Here is a 27,125-nt window from a genome sequence, read left to right on the forward strand (position 1 = left end):
GAAGTTGTCAGTTGTAGGTTGCCATGCAGTTGCTATGGTCCTGCATTTTAGGTTCTGTATTTAAGATTAAGAATAAATAACTCAACATGAACCTTAAGTGAGTAGTTTGCAGTGTGGCCTTTACAGTCTGGATTTGAATGTACCGCGTCACATTTAAGTGTCCACGGCAAAGTGAGACTGTGAGCATGTCCTAGTGTCAAGCCCATACATCTAATCTTTCACTCCTCTTCTCTTGATGTCCAGCACAGAGGTCAGGATCAGAGAGAGATGAAAGCAGCTTTTAAATGAGCACCTCGCTGCTGGAGAACTGACTTTTCACCTCTGACCCTCAACCACACGACCCAGCCCTCCAGCAGTTTCACTACTGGCAGTTGAGACTGCCGCTGGGTCATTATAGAAGCATCATGAAGACCTGAGGGGATGGGGAGGGGGAGGGGCCCATCAGGGATGCGATGTCTGCATCAGGGACTGACCTGGATTCCTGATTCAATCCAATTGTTGGACATAATTGTGAGAAAGCACTCCAGCCCAGTTGTAACCTAAACACTGCTCTATATTTTGAACTAAAATACAATATTTGGTTAATGAGATTGTTTCAATTAAGTCCCAACTGTTTGTTCTTTTAATTCCCCATCTAGCCATTAAATAAAACAATCCTCAACCACCCACCCCGTACATCCAAAATACTGGACCCCAACACATAAACGCTTTCTTCAGCACATGCTCAATCATTGCTTTCTATTTGGCCTCCGTGTGGTCGCAGAGCCCCTTTGGCTGTGATGTCACAGATGAGGTCACTGCTTAGGTCACTCACGCGGCACTGTTGCACCCGTGGGAGCTGCAGGTAATCATGATGTCATGGACGCACACATGTGCATCAACCAACACGTACATGCACATCTATTCACGGCGTCGGCTGGGTTGCAAGTGTGTTGTAACACTCTCCATTGGCCAGCAAAAGAAGCCACGGTCAGAGAAAACCTCCCACTATGTTGCTGTATTGAGTATTATGTGCTAGCTGCAAGAGTCATATAGTCTGATTTAATTGAAAAACGTTATTTTGCATCTCTTCCAATAGAGCTCAGTGTGATGATGCAACAACGTAGTACTACGCTGAAGGTGCGCAGCTCTAAATTCAGACTTGCTTATATACCGTTTGAAAATTTTAAAACTATCTAAAAATACAAAGGATTCCTTTCAAATCTGCAACATAACAGGGCTTCGAACGACGAACCACCATATAGCGGGGGGAACACTGAACAAGCAAGTAGTGAAAGATTCCAGTGCAGAGCCTGATTATCACCATCCATTATGGCAAAAGTGCGTCCGTTTGTTTACAGACGCAAGCAGGACCATTGGCGCCGAAATGAAGCGGTGTGCATGGCTAACGTCTCCACAGTGTAAAAGATGGCCCACTGTAAACAGTTGGAGACAACGCACAACCTATAATGTGTGTGTACAATGCAAATTAACCGCAGAGCACTTTGCACGTTAAACGCAGAGGAAAGCACGCCGTCGATGGACTGCCGCCAACTGCTCACCCAAAGAGCAGATTTAGAGGAACAATAAATAATAAGTACCTGTATGGCTAAAACAACACTTTTACAACCATTTGGATGAACTTCTGCTATCTAGAGCGCAGACCAGAAAAGACACCTTTCATGTTAGCATTAGCATCTTTGCTAATGTGACTGAGATATTATGCCTGTACTCGTGTTTGTTTTTGATACATGATGGGGCCCGTATTCTCGGGTTAAACTATCATTGTGGGGACCGACTTGTCCTTGTGGGCCCCGCAAGTTCAGATCTCTTTTTGAGGGTCAAGACTTGGTTTTAGAGTTTAGGGTTGAATTGGATTATGGTTGGGGTAAGGTTGATGGTTAAAGGTTGGGTAAGTCAGCCCCTTACCCTAACCACACAAGGGTCTGCAATCTGCGGCTCTGGAGCCACATGTGGCTCTTTAGTCCCTCTCCCGTGGCTCCCTGTGAATCTCCCTAAAAAAATGTGTAGAAATAAATGTGTTTTTTTAACAAATATTTACATTTAGATAAAATATTTTTTAATGAATTAATAATTTAGATAAAATAATAATAATAATAATAATAATAATAATAATTAAATATCCCAAAATATCAGTCAAAATATGTAAGAGAGATAATAGATAGATGAAATGATTTTTTTTTTTTTTTTACAAATGTCTAAAAAGTGTCCATAAAATATCCAAAAAGGAAGAGGAAAGGAATAGAATTACCATAAAATGCCCATGAAATTGGCCATAAATGACAGACATTGAATAAAAAAAGCAACAACAAAAAATATTGAAAAAGTAACTATATGTCTACAAACAAAAGAAGAAATCTTCAAAATTACCATAAAATGTATAGAAAATTGCCACACTAAAAAGATCAGAAAACATTTAAAAAAAAAAAAGGCAGAAAACATTTAAAAAGTAACCACAAATGTCCAAAAACAAAAAAAGAAATCCCCCAAATTACCATAAAATTACCACAAATTTGCCAAAGATGTCAAAAAATGTATATAAAAAAGGGTGATAAATGTTCCCCCAAAAATATCCATAATGTCCAAAAAAGGAACAATAGAGACAAAAAAATGTCCATAAAAATGCCAAAAATGTAAGAAGTTTTACTGGAGAGAGAAAAAAATCCCAAAGTTTTGAATCCTGCATATTTGTCTGTTATAGTGCAGCTCTAATTAGATCTTGGGCACTCAGTACTCAATAACACACTGCTTTATTCATCACAACGTTCAAATGTTGTCCAGCTCCAGACAGATTTTTTGACATTTCTTTGGCTTAAAATGGCTCTTTTGACAGTAAAATTTACTGAGCCCTGGGCTTGAAAATGCATTATGTAAATGGTATGTCCCCATTAAAATACCAAGACAAACGTGTGTGTGTTGGGGGGGGCTGTGTCTCAGCACTTTTGCAGGACACATTGAATTTGTGTTATGTTTATTTAAAATGTCCACTTTAAGCAACTTCAGCTTGAAAAGTGTGTTCCTGACTTTTTTTTGCATTAACACAAATGTTGTAAATGTAATAGGAGGATACATTTTCAGGGGTACATTTTTCACCATTTTATCCTCAACATCTGTTATTTGGTCAAATAACCCCCAACTAAATGTAACTTCTCGGGGCACGTGTGTGAGTGACACAGGACCACCAGCGTACAGTGCGCCAGTCTTGCTCGCCGGCCATCTTGTCGCTCGGGCCGTGGAAGCGTGTCCCCTGTGTGGCCGAGCGCGACCTGAATGTAATCAAGCCCCGATCTCATGTAATGGACTTTACATTAAGCTACCCCGCACTGCATCCTAATTGCCCACAGGAGGCCGAGAACTGCACGCGTGTGTATGACATCATGGTAAATGACAGATTAAACTCCTTAATGAGCGTAAAGCACAGTGGAAGTAAAGCGTGCACGTTTGCATGCAAGATTGTCACAAGGAAACGCTTGTTCGCGTGATTGCTACTATCACCACACACACACACAAACACTCACTCACTACAGTGAAATCATGACAAATATGATCCCTTCATGTGCAGTTGTTTCCCTCCATCCTCTGGGATCGCTTATCGTATTTCATCAAATAGTGGTCATGAGCATTCGCTAAGTGCCTTTTGAAGTTTCCAATCATTTTCTTGAGATTAAAAAGCAAGGTTGTTCGATGTTAGATTAAAAATCAGTAAAGCAAATTATGGTGATATAATACTTAAAATAGCTTCATTTTTAGAAAATATTTTTTAAATGTATAATTTGTTATTATCATCATCATCATTATGATTATTATTATTATGAATTATATTGCCTGTTTTCATTCTGGCCCACACTTAATACGGCCTGAAAATGAATCCAAATGAAAATCATAGAAGCAAAAGTCAGAATAATCACATTTTAGAATTTTTAAAATATTTGTAAATATATATATTTTTTTATTATTATTATCATCATTATTATTTTATTTGTTATTATTATCATTATTATTAAATATGCTATTATTATTATCATTATTACTTTATTTGTTATTATTATTTATTATTATTATTATTTACATTGCCTGTTTTCTTTCTGTTTTTATGGCCCACACTTAATACGCCCTGAAAATGAATCAAAATGAAAATCATAGAAGCAAAAGTCAGATTAATCACATTTTAGAATTGTAAAAATATGTTTAAAAATATGTTTAAAAATATGTTTAAAAAATATGTTTAAAAATATGTTTAAAAATATGTTTAAATATATTATTATTATCATTATCATTATGTATTACATTGCCTGTTTTCTTTCTGTTTTTATGGCCTACACTTAATACGCCCTGAAAATTGAAATAAAAAGCATAGAAGCAAATGTCCACAAAAAAACATTTTAATTAGAGCTGCCAAACGATCAAATTTCTTAATCAGATTAATCACATCTCTCATCCTCCTCTTTTTCTAGTCAGGTAATTACTTTCATTATTTAAAATAGGGGGGGGGGGGCAATGACCCCAATAGTTTGACATGAACAAAAATTATGAATGACATACAAACATTTATTAAATGCTGTGCTGACTTTAACATAACCATCTGCTGTCAAGCTAAAGGATCATCTGCGGTCAAAATGAATAGTGTGATTAATCTGCTTTAATATATGATTAATGCAATCATTTTTTGGTGATTAATCAATGAATTAACGCTTTAGCTTTCACAGCCCTAATTTTATTATGGATTAAAAAATATGTGATGGAAATAATTGCATGGTGATTTGTTCCATCATCAGTAACGCATATCATATCATAGTTGGTTTTATTTACATAACTGTATTGCAAGTCACTATAATTCAAACGTAACTGTGTATGTATGTTTCGAATTGTATGTATACCTGTGTGCAAGCAAAGTGGTTGGTGGAAGAGATCTGGCAGCCATCCGACTCAGGACATTTGACCTTGGGAGAGTTTTTTTTCCCTCTCTCTCTTTCTATCCACACGTTTTTTTTTTCAGACCCTCTCTCCTTTTCCCCTAGCAAAGGCTAAATGGCTCAAAAAGGGTGGAAAGCAAAATATTTTCTTTAGTCTCCTGGACGCCAGGTCGCATAAAAGGTTCCAAAGCCGTTTGCATCAAACCTCGACCGTCAAAACCACAAATGCTGTTTTTCTAGCCATAAAACTCCCCCCCGCCAAAAAGAGGAGAGGTGGGGTTGGGGTTGGGGGGGAGAAAAAGATTTCCATTCACTCGATTCTTATAAATTTAAATTAACCTAAATAAATGGTTTACTCCCCAAAGAAAAACATTGAGTTGAGCATGATGGGTGTCTGTGCTTTGTTAAGGACAAATAATGACAGATTGCTTGATTATTGTGATTGATTTAGCGTTGCAATCAGAGTTAAGCATAACATACAATTCCGTCAACACTATGTGGCAATTATACCTTGCATTTAAAAAAAAAAAAAGTAAGATGTGTCATGTCCCATAATAATTGGGATTACTTATATATATATATATATTTTTTTTTTAATTAGTGCTGTCAAAGTTAAATCGTTAACTGATTAATTAATCACAAAAAATTATCGCGCTAATCATGAATTAATGCAGATTAATCGCACTATTAATTTCTACCATAGATTAGCCTTTAGTGTGACAGCGGATGATAATTACATGCATTAAAGTAAAGCATTTAATACATTTTTGCGTATCACATTTAGAATATTTGTTCATCTCAAAATATTGGGGTCATTTTTTTTCCATTTTCAATTATGGGAAGTAATTCACTGATTATAAAAAGAGGAGGATGAGCGTGCGCAGTGGATCCAAAAATGTTGAAGACGTCCTCATAGCATTAAATGTCAAAATAATTAACACATAACCGGTGCTCTTCAAATAGGGCGTGAATTTTTTTGGGATAAAAAGCCTTTTTTTATTAAGCAATTAATCATGATTAATCAAAATTCTAAGATGTGATTAATCTGATTTAAAAAATGTAATCGTTTGACAACTCTATATTTAATTCATAACAATAATAACTTTTTTCCCCTACATACTTCGCTTGGGAGCAATCGGTGGACTGCCAATCGTGGCAACAACATGGCGCACTACGCCTCCCATTTGTCAGGTAAAGTTAGTCAAATTCAAAACATGCTAATCAGTCTCATGAAAAACAATAAAAACACATTTTCATTGAATTCATAAGACCTCTGGATGTCTGGATAGGATGTAATAAAAACAAAAACAAAACAAAAAAACCAACATATATATTGGGAGATTTGCCAACTTCTTATAGTATACATCTATTCTAAAGGTTCTGTACTACAGACATGCTTTTCCTGTAAATGTTTTTATTGCTTCTGAGGGAGTAGTTAACTCATTCAAACCCAAAAACGTATAAACACGTTTTTAATAATTTGTCCTGCACTCCCAAAAACATATTTATACGTTTTTTAATAAAAAATGGATGCAAGAGCAGAAGGCTTTGATGCAGCTTCTGACATGAAGAAGTGGCTCAAAGCAATAGTAGTTATTACAAAAACGGCCAGCAGGTGGCAGTAGAGTATAAGAGATCAGCCAGGGCCATGTTCCAACAAGCTGTTTTTGTCAGTGTTTTCAACAGGTTTGTGAATAATGATGAAACTTGGCTATATTCTAATGTTAATGGGGTAGTTGCCACGGACTTACAACATCCGGCTTCCACACATCAGCGTTGTTTCCGGCTACTGATGGCCGCGTTCCAACACTCGCACCCCCACCCCCTGCGCTCCCCAAAGGGCGTTTGCTTCGGACAACTGAGACAGACACACTACACACTCGCACCTGTCGACGGGAACGCGCAACCGAGGGGCACAAAGGCGGAAGCGCAGGAACTGGGACAGAGCCCACACGTCGCAAACAGGAAACGTGTGAAAACCAGGAAGTCGGAAGTCCCGCCTCCTCCGTGGCATATACCCCATTGCTGCAAAAATGAAACAGATACAAATATACTTTTTTTTCCTGATGAAAGAAGAGACTCTAATCTTTGTTGTAGTAGGTTCCATGTTTTTATAGCAATAGAACAGAATATTCTTTGGACCTTGCAAAATCAGTCAAAATCCAGTAAAACGACCGGGAACGAAGGGGGTTGCTTCAGTGAAAATGGCCGGGAGTGAATGAGTTAGTGAATTCTCTTACTTCATCTTTGGGCTAGTTGCTCCTCCTGAGAACTAGAATTATATATACAGTGCAAGCAGTATAGAAGAAATTGTGGCTATTCTCAAAAGGTCAAATAACTGCTTCGATATGCACTTTGGTTTAAAAAATGACAATAATCAGACACATTTACGTATAGTAATAATTAGACTGCATTTCCAATAATCCATTGCTGCAGAATTAAACATTACTGTGAGCTATAGGTGTTATTTTTACCTCTTTAGCTGAATTTGGTACCTTGCTCAACTTGATGGTTGACTGCAAACAGACATGCTAAATTTATGAACTGCCTTCAAAATGCATGCAAATGTTGCCCGACGAAGACAAATGATTTCAATTCAAATTCTGCACTTCCTCTCGTACTCAAGCTTCAGAATGCAACAATCGCGTTATTCGTTTTCACATATTTCAGGAAATGTTGATACGCCTCAAGTTGATTAATGTCCTGCACAAACGAAATGTATGTGCAACACCTTGCTTATATTGCATGCATGTGGCACTGTTGACATGTTTACAGAAGGACCACACGTAAGCCAAGGGCGAGTGCCCAGTCTGCAAAATATCCAGCTGCAAGTGCATCAACACAAACACGCATGCACACGCACATACATACATACAGACGCTTGTAGAAGCCACAGAAATGTACTTGGCAACATGCTATATTTTGCATTAAGTGCCTCTCCCACCCATCCAGTTAGGGTTTGTCAATAGAAGCCATTTCAGTAAATATCCCTTGACGTCGGTTTGCCTGTGATAGCTTTGCGTTTCATGGTATATTGGATTTCTGACAGGTGCTCCTGGAAAACTTCCACTCGCTTCAAATGAAATATTTCATACAGTATAAACACATCCTTAAAACATACAAAAAAATTATATAAAGCTGCACTTTCCTAGAATCTATAGGAAGGAATTCCATTGGAGAAATTACAGTGAGTGGAAAATTCACAGCAAATGGAAAATAACTTCAGCAAAAAAAAAAAAATAATGGCAATGAACTACACGGATAAAAATGAAACAATAATATAATGAAATAATAATAATAATAATAATTAACTTCAATAGTTAACTCACAGTTATTCGCAAATTTTATATCTGTTCTAAATCTAACATGAAATGTACAATAATTTTTCTGTTGGTAACATAAAATGGGAGAGAATGTTAAACTAATGGAAATCTGGTTGCATTTTTGTAGTTACTGATACAGCAATTTCATAATAATTCATAAAAGTGAGTTAAAATGAAAAATATGTACTTTAGAGTGTGATATTGATTTGTGTTGGTCATTTTCTGCCACTAGATGGCATAATTGCATTTGTAAGAGGTTGGTGACAGCTCAGTGCATTTTTCTTTTCATATTAAGAGCCATCAAATTTTCAACACGTGTACAAGTAACTTGTAAAATTTCTGCACATTTTTAAAATAGTAAAATACAACTTGATCCCAGTCGCCATAAATATATGCATTATTATTAGATTTATAACTGCTAAATTTTGACGTGGATATATCTGCTGCGTTGCAACTGGAATTCCCCCAGTCCAGACTTTCCAAGTAAGGGGCAGCCATTAATCGCATTAACGCAATAATTTTGACATGCCTAGTAAAACTATTTTTAATGATAGCTCATTATTTTTGATGATTAAAATGCTGTCTCCATAAAAACATGATAATCTAAAATCAATCCGAAATCTCCACAACCTCAAGCAGTGATGAAAGCAGGTTTACGTCGATGAACACGTCAGGTTCTTGCTTACACTTTGACCTCTGACAGTTTAATGACGGTCAAGCTGCGACCCCTCGCTGTCGTCGCCCGACCCCGGACGGCCTCGGACATAAAAAGACACGATGAAGGATGTGGGAGGGGGGAGGGGGAAGGTCGGGCCGAGGCGGTCGGGTGTTATGCTGACGTGTTGACACGGCGGTTCTGTCAGGCTGCCAGCTGCAGTTGTATTACGCCCACCTGTGTCATATCCAGGAGGGATGACAAAGTGTGCTGCGCTGCTATTGTGGGACTGGAAATGATAGGGAGCCCCTTGAAATGAGTTCTATACCTGTCAGTTTTACAGTAAACTGTGAGGGACAAATACAGGAAAAAATTTTGGGGGATGTGTTTAAAAAGTAAGGAAAGCCAATTAGAAGCGATATAAAGCTTGTGTTTGTATGTTTAAGTTATTAACCATGTTAAAAAACAATGAGAATAGTTTTCAGCCATAATTTCATTAGTAAGCTAAGTGTTAGCCTAATTTCTATTTATTCTTCTACTACTCTTTATGCGCTCTGGCAGCATGCTGCCGCTCACAGGTAATTACTGGTACTGCGACGGTCAACATTACGTGTCATGTGATGTGGTGGTCATCTCAAGTACACTACACAGTATATACTTATAAGAGATGTAAACACAAACATGGCAACCCCCCTCCCCCCCTCCATATGCAACAACACATCTCTTATGTTACTACAACCTCGACACAAATGCTAACTATAATCACAATACAGTATGTTAGCAATATTAGCAAGTGCTCATAATGTGGTTAGTCGGTGTAAATGGTCATTCTATTCTGTTCCAGCTCAGGTCCGTTTGTTGCAGCTTCCCTGCTTGGCCCCAATGGAAGTGGACTGTAACAGTATAACGTGCAAAGAAATGATGTGTGGGTCGTAAATACATTTTAATAGGTGTGTGAATATAGAACTAGACCATCAGTCACAGTACATATTTAGTATTTGACAATTAACAAATTATTTATAATTATTATCATATTATTCATGAAATAAATTTAATTATTATACTAGAATGTACAAAACTTTGTGTCCTACCTGTTATTTGCGGTTACGGAGGCAGGCCTAATTTCATAATTGTGGTCACCTCATTTAGCTCTGACTGTGAAACTGAATCTATATATTTTGTATAATACAAATTTCTGTCTTTGCTTTCTGTTTTTAGATTGATTCAGTTCTTATCAATAGAAATTATTGTGTTGGGGTGTTGAGTAAAAAAAAGTTACTCATTTGTTTTGAACATCAAGTTATGGATTTTTTTTTCTTTTCTTTTTTAAATTTGTCCAGTTTGATCCCTATCCAGTTGGCTGCTTGTTTAAGAGGAAAGATCTGGCGCACACATATGAGACTAAAAAACAAATAAGTAACATCTGTAGTGACAAATGCTTGACGTACCAACAGGCAAATTGGCAACGAAATATACAACAACCAAAAAAAACATTGCTGATGGGACATCTGTAAATGACAAGTGGCTTGCACGGATGTCAAAAATGATTGGGGAATTCATCAACTGCATGTGGTTGCACATTTCAGTCTTATTGCAAGCAGACGCACAATTTGCATGTGTGCATATGAATATAAAATCCCTTGAAAACAAGTCAATGAGAAATTTGCCAGCTACTCAAGCTGGTCTGAGTGTGTGGACTCAGCTGGAGGTGACTACATGGCCTTTCGCTTACCTGCTTCCTGCTGTAACTATAGCTCCACAGGAACCTCCCCCACCGCCACGAACCCCACCCCCTCCGCCATTACCATAAAGCAACACAGTGTGCACAATTAAAGATAATTTAAGACTTAAGCAATTAAGGTCACATCTCCTCTGGAAACACACGCCCATGGAGGTCCTGGTATCTGTCCACCACAGGATGAATTTGGACAGGTTTGCTAGTGTGTACGTGTGTATGTGCATGTGTGTCGCACGGCTTTGTAATTGCAGCCAAGGCGTAGGGTCAAGCGGGGTCTATGGGGGGGCTGTTTTTTGGCTGAATTGCCCAAGAAGAGATTAGGACAAAATGACACCCAGTGCCTACCTGTGCTCCGATTACAACTGACTAAATGGTCATGTATGCACAGAAAACAGTATGTTAGATTATGCATTTCTATAGACACGCTATACGTAAAGCCTTTTCGTGCATACCTGTAAAACTGTGGATTAATGACTAATGGCCACCGATGTGTTCCGTTTTAACGGCTGAATGTGGATTCAGAGGTATAGTTTGCTCTGCACAATATTATTATATCAAGGGTGTCAAAACATATGGCCCACCACGAGGTTCAGTCTGGCCCGTGCAACAGTACATTCATACTTGAGTCATTTATTTTGGTTTACGCTAATTAGTGTTAATTTAGTCATTGTGCGAGTCAGCTGCCATTCGACCAATACCCAACATATCTTATATAACTAAATCTGTACCAAACTAAATTGTAAACATTTAAAACTGGAGATATCTAGACCGTGTTTCCTAACATTGCTAAGCTTTAAAGCAACACTAAGGAACTTTCAGTTTACGTTGATTATGGCAACACCATATGGACAAAAGCGGTAATGTTATGCCTGAAGGAAGACCACAGTCTCTATGAGAACAAGCGCTTTGCGTCGTTTTTCAGTTCACTCCAGCGAGTGAAATCCGGGCCAATGTTGATCCTTGACTATCCTTTCATCCGGGGTAGCTTTTGACTTTTGCCATAAAGCAGTCAGCACATTTGTAGTTTTTTTGTGTGGCAGTGTTCCTACCATCCTCCTCAAAGTTGCTTAGTGCCAGAAAAAAATGATACAGACCTCCTCAGGCCATGGCAAAGGTACCATTCAAATAGTTTTAAATCAAAGTTTAATCAGAAGAGTTATACAAAATATTTTATTAAGGTTGAAAAGTTCCTTAGTGCTACTTGAAAGCTTACATTTAACTCAGTGTTCAGAAGAAATGATGTGAGATCAGCTCTGCTGATTTGTGAAAGCGACAACTTAAAACTGCTGCCTGTAAATGGTTACATGAGACTTTCCCTTCCACCTGTTTTCCTAAAGTCAAACACTGCACATTAATTCAACATTTATTGATACTGGCTATTAAATTTATCTTGTCAAACAATACACACTAGAACAAAACAATGTGCGGACCCCGAGCATGTATGGCCAGAGGTGCGTGACATCACAGGAAAAGTATCAATAAGCAAAGCAGTTAAAACAGTTCTTGTTATTAAATTGAAGACAGTGTGGAATGTTTGTCTCCTGACCACCACTGTAGAACTACAAATAGCTGACTCATCCTATGCTCTTCTCACTGTGTCAATGTGGAGCACAATGTGTTGCACATGTGACAGATCAAACGGATGAGGTGAACAAGCAAAGACCCTCTGCTGCTTGCTGGTACTTTATTGCCCTCTGCACAAAACAACAGGACTTCAGCTAAGAATTTGGCCTCAGGCTGTCGCATTCGCTGCAATCAAGGTTGGGGAATCCTATTGATTCTACGTATATATTAGGTCCTTTCAGTACCGCAAATGTTGAGGTATAAACCAACACTCCACTGATAGCCTCAGGGTGTGAAGAACTGTTTGTTTGTTTTTGTCAGGTCCACCTTGAGAAATCCACATTGCAAATCATAAAATATTAGATGACGTAAATGCCAGTATATTTGAAATCCTGAGCAACAATGATCAGGTGATGTTTTGGAATGGCTATGCGATGTTTTGGAATGAAATCCTCCAGGCTGCACAGAGCTGTAGGACCAGAGCACAGGGTGAAGTGGCTGAAACGGAATACTGCATAATAATAACCGGTTAAAACCTGTTATCCGGCTGGAATGTGCAGTGTCAGAAATGAAGAAACTTGCACATCCAAAAACAGCACTGTGCGAAGATTATTTAGTTTTGAACCAACTTTGAGGTTACTAAACTTAGCCGTCTCCGGGTAACCATGGATATAACTCCCACTGCTGAAAGAAACAATTATTGAAGTGGGCATCAGCTCCAAGCTCTATATGCAAATACACAGACACCGGCTACAATTAAAACCAGAGACACAATATCAAGATCCTACCCCCAAATTCGATATTATCTGTCGTCACTCACCAGCCTAAACATTGTGCCAGTGTCCTAAATCTTTTGGTCCGTGAGTGTATGTAGCACACACAAACTCCCGTGAATTTGAATGTAACCTTTGACTCAAGTTAGTGGGGGCATTAACAAAAAGTATTCATCTACCACTTTGCAATTTTGAAGAACGGAAATGTGAACTACTGACACAATATTTGTCTTCAGCTACATCAACCGAGTTGGGCTGGATATTGTTCAAAATCTATACAGCCCTTGCTTTGATAGAGGGCCTATAAAAGGTTGAGGGCAGCAGAAGCTCATGGGGGCTATATCTGTAAGAACTTGGGCCAACGGCAGGTAACCCCCCACCCCAAAAAAATTAGTTATTGTTGGAAAGATGCTAGTCTGGTCTAGGTGGCTTGGACCAATTCTCCGTGTTGACAGAGACCAATAAACCCTTTACAGTGGAAAAATGTAACTGGTCGAACAATCAAAAGAACTTGATGTGACCATAGTTACGTCAATGAGGCTCTTAATTTGATATAAGAGTTGAATTTCGGCTCCTCCCAATCAGGGGTTGCCGCAATGAGTGACTCACATGATTTGTTTGGCACGGTTTTTTACGCCAGATGCCCTTCCTGACAAAACCCACCCCTTTATCCTGGCTTGGGACCGGCACTGGAGCACGCCAGTGGCAGGGTGTCGGGTCAATGGCCGAGAATGGAACCCGTGCTGTCTGCACGAAAGGCAGCAACAATAATTCACCACCAAATAATTGAAGTTGGGGTCCCTCTTCAGATTCTTATTTATTTAATTTTTTTACTGGTAGTCTGTAAGGGACAGACTGGTCTAAGGTACAGAAACATGCACCCCTTGTAACTTCGGACTTCTTCCTCACTTGTCCAACCCTTTTCTTCCATAGCTGCTGATTCATTTCCTCCTCATCATAATCATTTATCCATCATCAATCCAGCTCTAGTCCTCTTGCTGAATCATGAATCATTCCATACTGCCAGTTCAAGGTTGTGCTGGTATTGTTCCATTCTTAGCCCTGCCGTCTCTCTCTCACCTATCTCCACTGAATATGTAGAATTGCTAACACAGTGTCTGAGGTCTGACAGATTGGACAGATGAAGTAACACAAATCCTGGCGGAGTCTTTTCCTCGAGCTCAACCCGAAACCGCGACCCCTGAGGCCAAGAATTCCATCCAGAAGTGAGCTCAACCAACCAAAAAATGTGATGAGAACACATGGAACCAAAGTCTAAACACCTGCTTTGGCAACTAAAACGGCAAGAGTGGTGTTTGATAGTGAATATATTAAATCATTATGCTAACTAAAAGGAAAAAATTGTTTTGCCTTCACCTGTTTTTTTCTCCCCCTTTCTCTTTTACCACCACAAACACCAACAGACCCAGACATCTGGTGCCCGAGCCAAGCCTATTAGGACCAGTATTTTCAACCTTTATTCATGGGACAGGATCAGAACCACACAAATTGGCCAAGGGGAGCTGTCCCATTCTGTTCTCACCACAGGAGGGGAAAATAAATGCATGCCAAACCCTAAAAATCTGCACTAATGGAGCAGCACTCAATATAAAATTGCCCATTTTGTACACGCATGTAGAATGCCTGAATGACTCTGAAGTGTGCCCTCATGTACAATAAAAAATAATTTTTTTTATAACAGAACAGCTCATACTGTGTGGTAGGCTTGGCTACAGTAAATGTGTATGTAGACCTGTCTGAGAGTTATTGGTTACAAATCACAGATATCACACTTGTTATACACATTATAACATTATAGCATGCACCCACATTAATGTCAAAGTGGGGTGAAATCTTTTTATTTATTTTTTTTACGGAAAAAAAACGAGCCATTTTAAGCCGATGGACAGACAAGGCAAGGCAACTTTGGCTGGCTTTTGCAGTTTCGAGATTTGCTGCTGCCTGCCCTCTTGTCCTCAAATTTATATGCACTATCTGGTCGTATGAGAGTTTTACAGGACTCAAGTCAAAAGAAAACAGGTGACTGGGAAATCCAGTCTACATGGCCAGAGCCCAATAAAAAATAAGCAGGGGAGACATAATGGGAGGTCCCTGGTGCTCCATCTGCTTACAAGTCCAAATTATATTCCATTACAAGATGTGGATGTGATTATTTCAAAAAGAACAATCAGCACGACACATCACTGGCCGGGATTCATGATGGCGCCGCAGTTAGATTCATTTGGAGCCATGACTGATGAACATGAGATTGCAAATTAAAATTCCACTTGACCTCTAATCTTTATTTTCTAATCAAACACTTCCTGGGGGAAATATCTTGACCGTGGACAGGGTGAATTTAACAGACTGTTGGGAGTAGTTATGTAAAAGTTATGTCAGATGGGTCAATAATGTTAACAGGGCCAGATCCCATTTGGACATTTGCTAAAAACAGTCTGGACAGTCAACCCTAAAAATCGGATTTGAGGAGGTGGTAGAGTGGTCATCTCCCATCCGTGAGGTTGTGGGTTCGATCCTCACCCTTGGTGACCACGTCGAAGTGTTCTTGAGCAAGACACTGAACCCTGATTTGCTCCCAGGGTCCTGCGTGGCAGCAGCCGACCACTGGTGTGTGAAAGGGTGAATGTGAGGCTTTGGAAAGCGCCTTGGGCACTATAGCTAAAAAAGTGCGACATAAATAGCAGTCCATTCCTTGCCTGCAGTTTGAACGCAGCCAAAGTTAAAGGGACAAAACATTCTAAACAAGAGTAGGCAAATCCAGTTCCAGAAAGTAAAAACGCCACAAGTGCGTTTTCTGATTCCAAATTCCGACAATGATGACTGACGAGATGGAATTGATAAGTTAAAAGTTTAGGTGTCTTTTTCATTATCAAAAATCCTCCAAATGTGACCCTAATTTTACCATCGTCCTCCATTGAAGAGGACGTTTAATGCACTCCCTCGACCGATTTAACTATTTTTAACGCAGAAAAGCTGTCCAGTTCATTCATACAGTCTATGTTGTCAGTATATATACCCACAACTACACCATTACCACTACTATTTCCTCTCAGGAAATGAATTGGGATTCTGATTGGCTTCGGTCCCCGTCTGGCTCTGGATGAGAGCAACGTGATTGGCAGTGAGGCGGCGGCCAAGCGCCAGAGCTCTCTGCGGGAGGCAGCTCTGAGAACAAGGATCCTGCAGACATGCGTCCACATGCACGTAGCCACAAAACCGCTCTGTCCCCAAAACTTCTGATAGAGCCATCAGCTCAAGGAAAGTGCCACAGGAATTGAATTATTTCAAGGGAAAGTCTTGGCTCGTTAAGGTGGATGGATGTTCACATGGAGAGAAGACTTGGAGTTCCAAAGAGAATGCTGAGTCATACTCATCTGAAGGGAACGCAAGCAGTCATCGTTGAATTACTGGAGTGGAAGGAAGGCCAGTGTTTAAAAAAATATATATCTTTTTTTTCCCCTCACAAATTTGCCTTTTAAATAATCATTGTGAACACATGCTTGAAGATATGATTTATGGTGGTAAAGACACAATTTCAAAACTGAAGCAGATGGCAACAAAGTAACCACATATTCGTACTAAGGCTAGTCAAGTGAAACTTGAATTGTCCCTAAATTGACCCCAGTAATCTCAGGTACTTTTGAGCAGACCTGGTTAAATACAAAAGAGGTTATTGTTCAATAATTAGGACATTTGTGAAAAATTGCCAGATCAAGCTGTTCTTGATTTAAAACAAGAGACATCTGACTTTTCAAAGGTACATTTTGGCTATCATGGAGAGACACTCAAACACATTTATATGTATATATATATATATATATATATATATATATATATATATATATATATATATATATATATATATATATATATATATACAATTACACACACACAGGCACAAGCCTTTGATGCAGCTTCTGGCTTAAAGCAATGATAGTTATTACAAAAAATGGCCAGCAGAGTATAAGATATCAGCAAGGGCCATGTTGCAAAAAGGCTCTTTTCCCCATCGTTTTAAACAGATTTGTGAATAATGATGAGACTTAGCTATATTCTAATGCTAATTGCTGCAAAAACGGAAACAGATACAAATATAATTTTTTTCCTGATAAAATAATAGGTTGTAATCTTTCTTTTGGTAAGTTCCATGTTTTTGTAGCTATAGAACACAATATTCTGTGGGCCTTGCGAAATCGGTCAAAATCCAGTAAAACAGCCGGGAGCAAAGGGGGTTGCTTCAGTGAAAATGGCTGGGGGTTAAGATGGATGGGTGGTAAAAAGAATAATGACAGTGTGGCACAAGGGTGTCCTCCGTAGACTGATTTATCCGCACCGTTCAACACCGAACTCTATAACTGCTGCGGCTGAGGGTGAAAGTCATGTTTTACACCTCCCACCCACCGTCCAGGCTTTGAGGAATGACAGGCAGAGCGCGAGCCAGAAGCAGATTGGGTTTTGTTGCCAGAACATGACACATTGGCTTCGCTTTGGTGAAACACTGCCCTCCGAGCATGCTTCCACTGCTTATTATTCCACTTGTTGAATGTCCATCACACAGCATAAAAAAATAAAAGAAATAAAAAAGGAAAACCTCGCAAGGAGAATTGGGAAGGTGGAAATTTGGGGATTGATGTTGGCTCTATCGCCGTATTATCCACAGTAAAGTACCCTGAAGAAAGACTGTTAAAGTGGACCAAGATGGACTGAAGACAAAGTTTCAGCACTAAAAAGGTCCATCCTGATTTCTGAAGTAAAAATATATTTTCCAAAAATAATGCACAGAAATGGAATGCCACCTATGGGAAAGTTCTTAAAAGCCCATAAAGCAAAAGTGGAGAATACATTTTTCCTTTGATGCTTTTGTTCTTATAACGCCACACCAATGCTATTTTTTTAGCATATAATTTTGCATCGTTTGTTAGCTAAACAGAAGGCAAAAGGAAAAGTTATGTATTATGTATTTAATTTAATTTTGTTTATGTTGGTATTCCAACACTTTTTTTTTTTTTTTTAATGGCTCATTTTTCCATTGTTTACAAAAAGTTAGCATCTCCACAGAGGCTCTAATGTGGACTAATTTGGATGTGCGCCCTCTCCATGCGAGTCAGCTACTGTGGTCTGCTCTATGTTCAGCCTAAACGCTTATGATGGAGCTCACTTGATAAACGACATGGTGTTGAAGCGGTGGAAATGTCGTGCCGCTGGCGCGAGGTGTTGTTTTAACTATGGAAAAAAAAGTGTTTCTACTATACGGATAGATGGATGTAACCTCTCACAAGTCATCGAGCTCTTGAACAACCGTCGCAGAGACAAATTGAGGAGGGGACGGGTAGTAAGCGCTTGCAGTTTGATGCCAGCATTGAATTTACTCCAATCCGGTCTCACTTCTTAATTTTTTCCACTTTACTGTCCTCTCGCTGTAGGTAGATGGAAGTTTCCTAAGCACTTAATACACATTTTATCTATCTATCTATCAATCAGAGGTGGCAAATCCAGGTCCAGAAAGTAAACACCCTGCCACAGTTTGGCTTTAGCCCCAGGTGCTAGCTAGCTAGCTCCCTAGCTAACATCATGGGAGCTAGCTAGGAAGCTAGCTGGCTAGCTCCCATGATGCTCGTCTGCCTGTTAGCTAGCTAGCTAGTGGGCTCCAGGCGTTACCGTCACTTGCCTATGATGCAGGTTGGCGTGGGTTCGCTTCCCCGCCTGGGAGACCATGTTTGTATGGGTGCGTATTTGTGTGAGTGAGTGCACACAAAAATAAAAATACAAATAAAAGCTAGCTAGCTAGCACCAGGGGCTAAAGCAAAACTCTGGCAGGATTTTTACTTTCTGGACCTGGATTTGCCACCTCTGATCTATTCATACCTTGAAAGCCAAAGTACCATCTAAAACAAAATCGCAAATTATCATTAACCTCAACATTTTGCTCACAGCCGACATCTTTCTTTCTCCGTCAAATGCAAGGTGACGAGAGCCATGATTGATCAGCTTTTCCAACAGGAAATGAGAGGGCATCTCTCTCAGGGCTTTTTAAACAGCATGTTATACGGTTACAAAGTTGTTCCAGGACAGCCTTTCATGTGACGGTGCCGACCTGAGTCATATTTGCCGACCAGGTCCTCATCTCAGAGGTGTTCTTTAGATATGCAAGTGAAATAATTGCCATTATTTGTAAAAAAAAGTAAAAAAAAAAAAAAAGTACTGTAAAAAACGAATATGATATTGATTTGTGTTGTTATTTTTACTGCCACTAGATAGCATAATTACATTTGTAAGACAGCTCAGTGCATTTTTTTCATATTATTAGCTATCTAATCTTTAACATGAAGTAACTTGTGAAATTCTACACATTTTTAAAATTGCAAAATAGAACTTCACCCCAGTCTCCACAAATATATGCATTATTATTACATTTATTACTGCTAAATTTTGACGTGGACGTGTGTTTGCTGCATTCGCGCATTAATCGCGCGTTAAAAAAATGTGTGGCGTTACAGGAAATTTAAATGAACTCAGAATTAACACACTCATTTTGACATCCGTAGTTTGAACGTATAAGTAAGTATATACAGTAAGTTCCCCTAAATAAATGGCATCAAAGCAACCAAAACAATCTGACTTATCTTTTTTTATGTAAGCCAATAGGAGTTTTCCAGGCCACTTGGCTGCCTGTTATAATTACTAGCATAACCTGGGAAGAGGTTTTAATGGTCATTTCTGTCCAAAATCTGCCCAATTAGCTTGAAAGAAAAAAAGTGATCTGAAACAATCAAGAGATGAGGACTGACTGACAGCTCAACAAATAAATACAACATCCTGCATTGATTGCCGCGGCAGCGTTGTTAATGTCGCGCTTAACTTCCACGTCGTCCATCACGCGTTTAATGCTCATTGTTAATTACTGGAAGTCACACAGGGACACACTGCCAATTCGCAAAAAGCAAATCAATTAGGACATTCCCGCCTTCCCAAGCACTCATTTCACGTTGACAATTCCATGCTCTGGAGCCAAAAAGATCCTGACAGCAGAAGAGAGAGGAAGAAGGAACATGGAAAATGTGTTCCTTTCTATTAATCCAAACCAGACTTGCATGTAAATGTCCAGCCCATATGTGGGCAGGTTCCACCTCAGAGAATAAGGCGGCCAGCACAGGATACCAGGGGAATGAAACCTGCAGCATTAGTCGCTCCCAACACTGCATATTAATCAGCATTTAATAAAAAGAAAATAAATTGCCCTCCACTCCAAATATTATGAGTGTGACGCTACCTTTATTTTCATTTCGCGGCAGGCTTGCCCTCCAGAAAAATAAAATTAAATAAACAGGGGTGTTGAAAGAGTGGAGTGAATGAAAGACAGAGATATATGACCGTGGATTTATGTACACGTGCATGTGAAAATATAAATCTGAAATAAAATAAATGGAAGTTGATGAGGAGAGGGTTTTGACACGCTTCGTCTCACCTTGTCCGCAATAGCAACTACGGTGGTTTTCACTCCAGACACAAAATTTCCATGCTAGGCAGCCTTCCATTGGTCTCTTTTTCCACACGTGTAATTAAACAAAACAGGGAAATCATTGCTTTATGAAAAGATGAAAAGCAATTAGGACTAATTCATCTGTACCGATATCAAAAATGAAAGAAAAATACACATACGATAACAAATTCTCAGGCTAATTTGTATATTTTTGTATAATTATTTAGTAGAAAAGTTGATTAATTTGCAATAAATTCCAATGCAATTATTTCCTTTGTCCTCCTTTTGGCCTTTATAACTTGTTAAGCAGCCCTAAAATTTACACTTTGTTGCACAACGCACACTCGATGTTGAAAAGCCATTTCATGCAACTTTGCAATGTGCTCTGATTTATGTGTATTTGACAAATATGGTGAAAGCGGACCCCACATTAGCGCTCCAAATAGAAATACCATCTCTTCCTTTGTTATCTTAGAACAAGGCGTTAAACGTTCCTCTGTTCCAGCGCTACAGAGAAAAGAAAACTCCTGTCGCCCTGAGCAGCTCCCACATGTCAATGTGCAAATGAAAAAGGTCAGATTGGCCCCATTAAGAATCTTAGTGGATGCATAAAGGTTAAAATAAAGTATATAGAGGCAGTTCCGAACTATGATTTCATCTGTTGCAGGGTTTGTAAAAGTTTTTTCAAGTTAAATTCAAGATTTTTAAAAACTATTTAAGACAATTAAAAAATATATATATATAATAAATATACCTATTACACAACCATATTGGCAAATAAATTATTAAAAACAAAAAAAAGACGGCATCTGTGTGGTAGTATGTCCAGTGAACGTCTTTTGACCTGGGGGCTCTGCTCCGTTTATTTAGGCTATGTTATTTAATCTAAATAAATGAAACTTTTGACGGGAAATGGCACGTGGAGAAGTCATATACAGCATAAAATGTATGACACATATCAAAATTCAAGACTTTTTCAAGTCTTTTTAAGGTATCATTTCTAAATTCAATGCTTTTAAGACTTTGCGGGAACACCGCGTTTATGGAGGACCAAAACTGACAAAATTCAAAATAAATAAATGACTAAATAAACAAATAAATGACTACAAGTGAAAATAAAAACAGATGTAAAAAATATAATGAGAAAATTAAATCCCCCCAAAAATAAATGGAAATTGAAATAAAAACAACTACAAGTCGAGATGACAGTGGACAAGATAGACGTCCATTGCTGGAGCTCTCCATTCAAATGGCGAGACTTCCTTGTTTGCCCGACCCGCTCACTCGACAAATGAAAGGCAGTTTGCAACGATGGAGTCCAACCCAAGGCACGCTTAGGACTGCCCCCCTCATTTGAATAACATTCTGTCCTGGCAGTATGGACCAAAAGTGCCATAATTCAAAAAAATGTACAAAATGAAACAATGATAAAGTAACGTTAGTTTGTATAGTTGAACACAAAGCTAATATATTTGCAGGTAATTGTATGAATGGCAACAGACTGATACACACAGGTTGGTTTCACCTTTTGCCATCCAATTGAAGAGCAGTTATTTGTTATGCCTGCCACTATATGCCACAAGCGTAAATACAATAATAATAATGATAGTAATAATAATAATAATAATAATAAGCTGTGAATAATATACACTTTTACTTTTAACTCCAATACATAATTGATTTTTCTAAAACTGCAAACCGAACTGAACCGAAAACTGTGAGCACAAAACTGAAAACCGAACCGAACTGTGGATTTTGTGAACCGGTCCACCCCTAATTTATGACGCATAGTTATAAAGTGTTACCAAAAAAATGTACTTTAACACCATCTTGTGGCATCTATAGGCAATTTTAAACCTCTATGATTTGTTACAGATCTTCTCTATTGACACCAGGGCTCCGTCCCGATCCCCCTGCTATTTTTAGGGAATTACTATTTTCTCATGTAAATTTAGTACTCACTTTACAAATTCTTGCTTCAATTCAGTGTTAACTGTCAGCATAATTTTACAAGTGCAATCAGAGGGTTTCAAACGTACGACACAACTTAGCAGAGGCTAGTCTTTTGACAACAACAACAAAAAAAGTATTGGCTCTGGCTGAGACAGAGTCAATGTAAAAGTAGGAGTGCTAAAGATCACTTACCAGAAGCAACACTTCTGCTCAGTCATCCACACAGTGTGGCTATTGGCAGTCATCAGGAATGGCACTGACTCGCTAACACTGGACCAAAGTACTTGTGGACCAACAGACTTTTCTGCTTAGAAAGTGAGTCTTGCTTGCTTCCCAACTGGATATTTTTGTTTATATCTCAACCAAAAATTGTCACGAAAAAATAACAATGAAAAAATAAAAAATACATATATAGTTTTTGTTATTTTTATTGAAGGTGCACTGATAAACCTGGATCGATTTTTCACCTAAATTTTGGTTGTACTCAACATTTTGGGACATTGGAACTTGAAAGTTCTCCTGGATGCGTACACGCAACGTACGCCGACACACTGCAGCCCTTTTTTACCTGCTTGCTCTGCTCTCGCTCCAAGCTTGGTCTCAAGTTACCTGTTTTCCTTCGTGTGAGTGTAAAGTGTATTCATATGCTCCTAAGAGAGGCCAGATTGGAAGGGGACTGTTTAGCCAGAGATAAAAATCATTTGGCACCTAGCGAGAGGCCGCCATTGAAGTGCGGGGCACAGAATGGGAACGGCACGTCGCATCACGTCACAGGACGAGGCTGGCGACGCGTCAGAGTACACGTGGGCCTGAATTAAAAAGGGCTCTTCTGCTACTTAACCACACAGTTAATAGGTTGCATACTTTACCTTCAGGAGGAAAAAAGGTCAACATTGGAAATAAACAGAAAAATATCTTTGCAAAGGGAAAATTAGACTGCTGAAGACTACTGTGAATGTACCGTTTATATTATACAAGCATGAAATATCAGTACATACAATTCTAGGTTGGTAGGTAGAGACCTTGCCTGGGGGCTTTTGCTCCGTTGAAGCACATTTAAAAAATAATGAAATAAAAAAACGTTATTCTATGTGTATAATATGTTCAAAGATATTTTACATGAGACCTTCGGACTAATATTTTTTCCCTATAATAGATTGACCATTCAGACTATATTATCTTAGTATTGTGACTCACAGAGATTAGGTTAACATTATGTAGTGATTTTTTTTTTCTCCTTAGTGGGCTTTACTTTCTGTCAGGTGTGAGCTGGGGGTGAAACAAAAAGGCAAACGATGTACTTGGTATCTAAAACACAAAATCAACCAAATACAAAACAAGATTTAGTAGCAAACATACAAGGGGATGACAAATAAACTTAAAGAGCCAAATACGGGACCATGCAATCAGTTGATTTGGCACAATTCTCTAAGGCAGCGGGGAGGAATAAAAGCATCGTTATCGTGTATCGTTAGCTACCCGGTGACACCGTCTAAAAAGCAGACAGTGGGAGCAGAACCCCATCAATGTCTACAACTTGACCTCTTTCCTCAGAACAACCTGAAAGACCCCCGTGATGAGAACACGGTAAGCGTGTCGCACAAAGGGCGACTGTGCGAGAAAACACCTTCAGGGCGCCGTGTGTCTTCTGGGAAGTTGTCTAAGCTCCCTCTAAGCCGTATTACCCAGACCGACGTCAAAAGGTTTTAGCTTGTGTTTTGCCTCTGCATTAACACTATGTACAGAACCCAAATGAGTTTATTAAAAAGTGGTCAATCCAAGCAAACAGCACGGATTGCCAACATTTAAAATCCACATGTGGGCCTTTGATATAGAGCCGTGCTCATACTGTATGTGTTTGGCTGGACGTACCCAATAGCCAATTTCTGTTAGTGAACGGCCAGTCAGGCTATAGTGAGCACTTATCTGGGCTATTTGTATTAGCTCAGCCAAAGAGTTCTCTTATTAGAATATTAAATTTGAGTTTGGAGGACAAACGCCAAAAAGACTCAGACTTCGGGCACTTTCCGCAGCGACTCACACTATTTCAATGTGTAACGTGTCCTAATGGCTAAAGCGAAAGTGAATACTTAAGTCGGGCACACACAGGCCTCCATATCTTCACCGGGAACCACCTACGTCGCCGGTCGGACCTGCCAAACCACACGGCTCAATGAGCCTATGAGATAGACAGAGCGCTGCCTGTTGCATGCGGTCCTCAGCTACTTCGCTTGCCGCAGTGGGTTCCAGAGAGGGGTGGGGGGGCATACACACGAAGGGTACATTTCATGACAACAACTCAGTTAAAAACTTGTATTTTTTTTTTACAATCGTCAAAATGATCAGTTACTGCTGTAATCAGAGCAGGCAACCCAGGAAATTGCTTAGGGCTCCGAGCCAAAGGGGATCCCAAGAGATTGGCAAATACAGAATAAATGGTAAAACAATGGCATAGATGGCTCAACCAGTCAGTTTTCTAGAAAACCCTACAACATATTTGTGAGAAGCAGGCTATATTTACTCTTTATTTCTAATGTAATGTCAATCAGTTGTTGGTATTAGATAAGTTTTACAACCAGTGATCACTTTCAATGCGTCCACGTCAGCATCTCCGGCCTCTTCCGACTCAGACAGAAAGCCCCGCAAACACACTCCGGCTGCCCACGCACTGCATCCCATCACAAACAAGATCACTCTGGCAACGTGATGGCGCCGTGTTTACCTGGCAAGCGTCTCGTTTAGTGGTCACATCCGCCCACCCTCGTCACCTAAGAGTCAACATCCCTCATTACTTCCCAACGATGCCCGGCACTCCATCCAGCTTCCGATGCCAAGTTCCTCCTGCGGATCTCCTGAGGCAGCTGGCTCATGGTACCATCGAAGCCATGACTAAACTTAATTAAGGGGAGGCAAAAGTAACGGGGTGTCTTTAATTTCCGGCCTTAGTGGACAGACAAGGAGCTTCACTCGTAACTAAGGCTAACATTAAAAATATATATATTCGAATTACACAAAAAGCAGAAAAACATTCATGTAGTTGGTCTGGATCAATCAGTAATATCAATCTGTCCAGGCCCTGAGGAGCAAAGCAACCACAAAGCCTTAAAGATTAAAAACACTGTCAATTCTGTGGAGTACATTTTACTCTATTTAGAGTGGGACCAAAGAGTAGTATTTACACTTGGAAGAGAGTAAAATAAAGAATTTTAAAAAATATAAATAAAAGCCACATAAGGGTTGAGGAACAAACTCGCAACCTTTAAGAATGGGAGACAGCCGATCTACTCCCTGAGCCACGCAGCTCCTGCTGTGTGTTGTATGTCAGCTGGAATCTTACGAATTCTAGAGGGACCCAATAGTTAGAATATATAGACCAAAACATCGATTTTGGTCTCTTGGAGATAAGCGAACAGTAGGAGGGACATAGCTCAGGTGGTAGTGTGGCAGTCTCCCAAACTGAAGGTCGTGAGTTTGTTCCTCAAACCTTAAGTGACTTTTTTCAATTCTTTATTTTACTCCCTTACAAGTGCAAATATTAGCCAATTCTAAAACTGAGTCTATTTGGTCCGACTCTAAACAGAGTCAAATTTACTCTAAATAGAGTCAAATTTACTCTACAGAATTGACTGTGTAGAAGTGTCCTAATTATTTGTTAATCAGTTATATTAGTCACAGCCTCTGTTAAGTTAAGGACAAAGCCCAGTTCAAGCTAAGAACATACAGTCAACAATGAGGATGCTATAATACCTACCAGAAAAAAAGCAAAATCATACAGTAAAGGGGACAACCTCATACGGCAGAAACCAAACCCCGCACTGCCTCCTTTCACCACACTAAGACAATCTAATCAGACAAGGCCATTTCCTATCACCACATGTAACACTAGAATAATGGGGGCGCAGGACACGTCAAGGAAGGGAGAGCAGTGGACCGGATAGCCAAAACTAGTGCTACACAAAGAAAAAAAATTGAAGCAAGAAATCCAGTTTTAAGTTGTTGCTGAGCCTAACTCGACCGGACAAAGCTTTCGTGTCGGTGCAGAGTTTCGGAGTGGACATTTTGACTCAGGATTGTGCTAACGACCTCACTCATTTCCTGCTACATACAATGCAGAATGACTAACTGTAAGTTTGGGTTTTCAGGGTGGAGAATGATATTTAATGTTAATTCAAGTGACTAGACTTGGACTTACTTTAAAACAGGACATTGTGCAAGGAAATGACAACTGTTGGTTTACTCAGTTGAAAAATGTGCTCCGTCATTTTGGATTGAACAGGAGACAAAAGGCTGCTTGGAATTTGAATGCGGGAGATCTGATATTTACTTGTAGGGAAGGATTACCGTACACCAGACATCTAATCCACTACAGTAGATGTCTTTCAATTCAATAGCTCAGAAAGAGGAAATAGACAATGAAGAGGCACGTGGCCACAAGATGCCCTCATATTGGAAATAAGCTTATTTACATAGTGAATAATTTAATACTAGCTGAGAAAAAGGGCATCCTACTCATTTCCATCCCAAATGATCTTGCAAACCTATAGTTGTGTCAGCCGATTAAAATTGTTAATGGCGATTAATCACATGATTTACATAGTTAATGATCGCAAAATAATTTCACATTTCGTATCTGTTCTAAATGTACATATATTTCAAGCAAACAGACTTATTATTGCAACATTTCAAATTTAAACATAAACAATACT

The sequence above is a fragment of the Leptonotus elevatus genome, chromosome 20, assembly GCF_054856555.1.
Source record: "Leptonotus elevatus isolate MCC_2025b chromosome 20, RoL_Lele_1.0, whole genome shotgun sequence".
NCBI classification, from domain to species: Eukaryota; Metazoa; Chordata; class Actinopteri; order Syngnathiformes; family Syngnathidae; genus Leptonotus; species Leptonotus elevatus.